Genomic DNA, 5926 nt, shown 5'->3' on the forward strand with positions numbered 1-5926 from the left:
ATACTTTCATCCTTTTGATCTCTACTACCTCAAATTATCTCTTATTGCAATAAGAAGAGATTTCCTTTACTTTTTAGCTTCCACCGAACTTTCGGTTTATTGAGTCCGTAACAATTTTAATTTGAGTTTAGGTCATATTATACATATTATCCAGTTTTAAATATAATAGACCAAGTTATAAAATTTTGAAGTTATATATTACGAGTTATTAGATATAAATTAAAGATTTTTTTTGTTTTTTTTTGGATTTTGGAGGAAATAAAAATTAGTTAAAAAAAGAAAAAAAGAAAACAAAAATGTATGAGAGGGACATGGCATAGTGTTAAGAATGAACAATAGAATTCGGAACCAAGGTGTGTATTCTGATTGATATTCATATTGTTTGAATAGGATACAAGCTACTAACTAATCCCTACAAATAAAGAAAATATAAACTAATTAAATATTGAGAATAAAATAAAATATACTACTAATCAAATCATAAAAAAATAATATTAAGGGATTACTGATATTTAAGATATATTCCATAACTAATTATTATAACACATTATCCAAATATTATATCTCAACACTCCCCCTCAAGTTGGAGAGTATATGTCAATAACACCCAACTTGTCTTTACGAGTGTAGGTCAATTACACCCAACTTGTCTTTATGAGTGTAGGTGAATAACACCCAACTTGTTTTTAGGAGTGTAGGTCAATAACACCCAACTTGTCTTTCAGAAAATAGAGAGTGTAGGTCAATAACACTCAACTTGTGTTTGAGAAGAGAGTGTAGGTCAATAACACTTTTGTCTTCCCAGTAGTGAAAATATTTGTCAAGTTAACTCGAAACAAGTATTTGCTAATGATCTAGACACATTGGTTTGCTTTTTAGACTTTGAAGAAATTATTGAATTTCCAAGAAAGATGCAAAAACAAAAAATAGACCACCTTTAATTGGTTTGCTTTCTAAGACTTATCAACAAATGATTGAATTTCCCAAAAAGATGCAAAACTCAAAAATAGACCGTCTTTGATGTATCTTAGAACTTGAAGAGCTGCTTCTTGATTTATGGATAAATGATTCACTCAAGGATTGGTAATTTGTTCCATTTAATTTGACTGTAACAAGTAAATATCCTGGCCGATCAGAGAGTGATGAATATAATAAGGATGTGTTAAATAAACATCCAAAGTTTTGAAGTTGGATAATAACACCAAGGTCGGTGTTCTGGATCACTTGAGAGGTTGTGAAGAAAATACGAACATCTTGAATATGCCACCTTTGAGCTTGGTGAGAAATTTGAAGATGCTTATAACGTATTCTTGATATTGGATGACCGAGAATAGTTTGCCAACCACAGTTCTCGGTTTAGTAGAATGATTGAGATTCGGAAGAAATGGTGATGGTTTGGAAGCTGTTGAAAGCAGGAAGTTGTGGCTGTTGTGATACTCGATTGGACTTATCTCGATGGATGAACAACGGCTGTAAAAACTTCTGGTTGAGTTAGGGTTTAGCTCTGGCTCTAATACCAAACCCTAACTAAAGAGGAAATTTTGATATTTAAGAATATAACGACCCGAAATTTTTTACTTAATTTAAGGTCACTACTGTATACGTATCCTAAACATTGAATGCGGAAGACTTCATTTAAATTCCAAAAAACATATCCTTTATCTTAAAACACAACCATGGACTTAAGTGTTTCGAAAACATATTTAAAACAACACAACAAAAGACTAAATAAAATCAATAAGCGTTTAAGTTAAAAACATCTTATTCTAGCCTAAGTCTAAGAAAATAAATACCACTATCCTATGCATGAGTCATGGTCTCGAGTTGCGATGCCGTCGTCAGCCGTACAGGAATGCCTTGCCTTAACCTGAAAAATGTAGTAGCACATGGCTTGAGTATTTAAAGAAATACTCAGTAAGTGACCCCACTATCGGGGTTAAATTCAAGAACATGCGGATGCAACGACGGGACCTATCCTTTCAATCTATTTTCCTATGGTACTGTCCTAACGGGTAATTTGGACGTGTACCATATACTCTACACACAACCCATACGTGCGGGTATGAGCTCACCAGTCAGTTCGCACACCGCTGAGCCACCTTACTTGTCGGGCGAGCATACGCTGAGACACTCCCTAGGCCGAACACCCGTTAGAACTAGTAACCGTCACGGCAGCGCTATGAAAAAAATAACGATCGTTGTCCTGCTATTGGATGTACGTGTCCGTACCCTCGTGTTGGAATAGGGGAATCCCCCTAAATGCATGAGCACACATAATGCATGAGGTCCCCAACATTTCTACTTTTATCATTAATGAATATAACCCCGCTATCATCTTTCATGCTTAACATGACATTTCTCATTTTTCAGTCTACGTATCATACATAATCCTAACGGGGTTACATTTAACTTCATTTATCGTGATATCATGTCATTCATAACATGCTGTATACATACAATTTAGAAAACATAATATGACGCTCCATGCTTTTAATATGTCGTTTCATAACGTGCAATTCACACAACAATTACCTCAATGATCACACAAAACAATCTAAAAATAACATATCACATCACAATATATCGTATCACAAACATGTCATATTGTAAACACTTTGTGGTCATATCGTTCCCTAACTTATCAGAGCCTTAACGTTCTTATACCTATCATAGTCATATCGTTACGTGAACGTACCTTAGTCATATCATCACAGGAACGTATCCTAACGCTATCGTTCTATCAATCTATCACAAACCTATCCCTTTTTACCCATATCCTAACCATATTATTTCATCAATCTCCCCTATCCATGGCACTCCGGTATGTTAACTAACCTTAACGTTTCATGAACGTATCGTACTCCTATCGTTTAATTTTGTTTCGTGCATCATTCTCGTATCATATCTCAAACATATCCTTCAACACATCGTATTTCAAAATGTTCGAAGATCAAAAATTTGTTCCATAATTATTATCATACAATCCACATATTATAACATAACATAAACATAATATAAGCATACCGATTCACAGGTAATTCACACATATTAGTATATATGACACGTGTAGAACCACAGGCACGTGTCAACATCAAATATAACCATGCCGATAGTAAGGCCACTTACCTGACTAGCTTAAGTCGTTGTCACGAATATATCTTTAATGAAAGTTTTATTCCGTCCTTTGAAATCCGAATCAAACTATGTGAGCCCATAACATTAGTTTCAAGTTTGAACTCTATAACATTATCTCTAATCTACCTTGGTCCATTGTTAAAAGTCTTGAAATGTAATATATATATCTATTATGCTATCTTCACTAAATATCTCATTTTCTATTATTACTGTTGTAGGGAATATACAAAATTTAATAGTCCTCTCATATTTTTTATTTTATTTTTAAATTCTGTTCACCAAATCTTTCCTCAATCTTCCATCCTCACTTATGATTGTATAAATAAATTTTCATTCCCTAAACAGACATTCCTGCTCAGATAAACAGATATTATTGGCGAATTTTAATCAATTGTTTGCCTAATCTTACACATTTATAGAATTCCCAACAAAAATCTAATTAACTGGATAGGTGAAAATGAAATTTGATTATGACATGATCTAGTAAAATGTTGGATAAAGGAAGGAAGATTTGATCCTAAATTAATTTCTTATAACCATCCCAATAAATGAAAAGGGAATCTAAAATAGAATTTTACCGTAATAAACGACCAAAATCTAAATCTGCAATCTACGTCTCTTGAAAGCCATTTTACTTTTTTTCTCCAATCTTTTCTGTTTATTTTTATTGGACGAATTGTGATATTGTGCCATGCATTGAGGAGAGAAGATGAGATTGGGATGAGAGGTTAGTGGAGAGGGGTGAGTAATATATATATATATATATATATATATATATATATATGTCGGCTATTACAAAGAATATCAAGATCGGGGCTCTGATACCATGTTAAGAGAAAGAAATAGAATTGGGATCGAAGGTGTATATTCTCATTGATATTCATAACGTTTAAATAGGATAGAAGCTACCAACTAATATCTACCAATAAGGAAAATATAAATTAATTAAATATTGAGAATAAAATAAAATATACTACTCATTAAATCATAAACAAAATAATATTAACTCATTACGAATATCTAAAATATATTCCATAACTAATTATTATAATATATTTTTCAAATATTGTATCTGTCCCGTCCCGTTGTTGAGGGCATTCTTTCTATTTATTTATTTATTTATTATTATTATTATTTGCTTTATTTGCCACTCAATTCTCTTCTTCTTATTATTATTTTTGCTTTATTTGCCACTCAATTCTCTTAGTTCAAATATACTAATTAATTTTATAAATAAAAATTTATTATATTCAAATTAACAATATTTTTTATTTTTTAAATTAGTTGATTTTAGTTATGCCTAATTTATTTCTTATATTAGAAAACAAAATCTAACTTCTTGGTGTGTCATTAGAGGTGTATACAAATTGGGTTGGAAAAATTGTTTGGAGCAATTTAAAATTTTTGGTTGGTTGAATTGATAAAAGAATTTGAATAGAGTTTCCAACCTANTACAAAGAATATCAAGATCGGGGCTCTGATACCATGTTAAGAGAAAGAAATAGAATTGGGATCGAAGGTGTATATTCTCATTGATATTCATAACGTTTAAATAGGATAGAAGCTACCAACTAATATCTACCAATAAGGAAAATATAAATTAATTAAATATTGAGAATAAAATAAAATATACTACTCATTAAATCATAAACAAAATAATATTAACTCATTACGAATATCTAAAATATATTCCATAACTAATTATTATAATATATTTTTCAAATATTGTATCTGTCCCGTCCCGTTGTTGAGGGCATTCTTTCTATTTATTTATTTATTTATTATTATTATTATTTGCTTTATTTGCCACTCAATTCTCTTCTTCTTATTATTATTTTTGCTTTATTTGCCACTCAATTCTCTTAGTTCAAATATACTAATTAATTTTATAAATAAAAATTTATTATATTCAAATTAACAATATTTTTTATTTTTTAAATTAGTTGATTTTAGTTATGCCTAATTTATTTCTTATATTAGAAAACAAAATCTAACTTCTTGGTGTGTCATTAGAGGTGTATACAAATTGGGTTGGAAAAATTGTTTGGAGCAATTTAAAATTTTTGGTTGGTTGAATTGATAAAAGAATTTGAATAGAGTTTCCAACCTAGCTCAAACCTTTATTTTTTAGTTGAGTTGGGTAATTTTTTTAAAAAATTGTACTCGTCCATAATACAAGTTTTATTAATAACTAAAGTTTAAATATCCAACATTTACTAATCACAGTATAGTACTAATATTGACTACAATAGTCAAATATTCTTAATCTTTGTAAAAATAGGGAAAGGTTGGATCGGGTTGTAACCATGTTTTCGAGTTCGTAGGGTTCACCCGACCAAAAAATGTCAACCACAAACTAAACTTGAGTATTTGCGTTTCCAAAAATTCAATCCAATCCAAAGAGGAAAAAAAAAAATGTAATATAATCCGACCTTAATTCAGCTTTTATGGTTTTAGTTGGTAGTCTAAATTGGTCAGGTTATTAGGTCATATGAACAATATTTATATAATTTTATATAATTAGTTAAAGTAAGTTTGTAATTTTCTAAAATAGGAATAAAATTAAATAAGGTTTTGAAGTTCATACCCATCTTTAAGCTCTATTAAGGTTAGGAATTCTTTTCGTTCCATTGCATAATCAAAGTGTCCATTTGACTGCAGAAGAGAGGGAGAAGGGAGATTTGATAAGGTACGCCAATTCATAATATTATTATTATTTTCGTCGTCATTTCATGGGCTTAATTTAAATAATTAGACTAAATTAATGAAACTATCCCAAACTAACCATAAA

This window comes from Cucurbita pepo, chromosome LG11, assembly GCF_002806865.2.
Source record: "Cucurbita pepo subsp. pepo cultivar mu-cu-16 chromosome LG11, ASM280686v2, whole genome shotgun sequence".
Taxonomy (NCBI): Eukaryota; Viridiplantae; Streptophyta; class Magnoliopsida; order Cucurbitales; family Cucurbitaceae; genus Cucurbita; species Cucurbita pepo.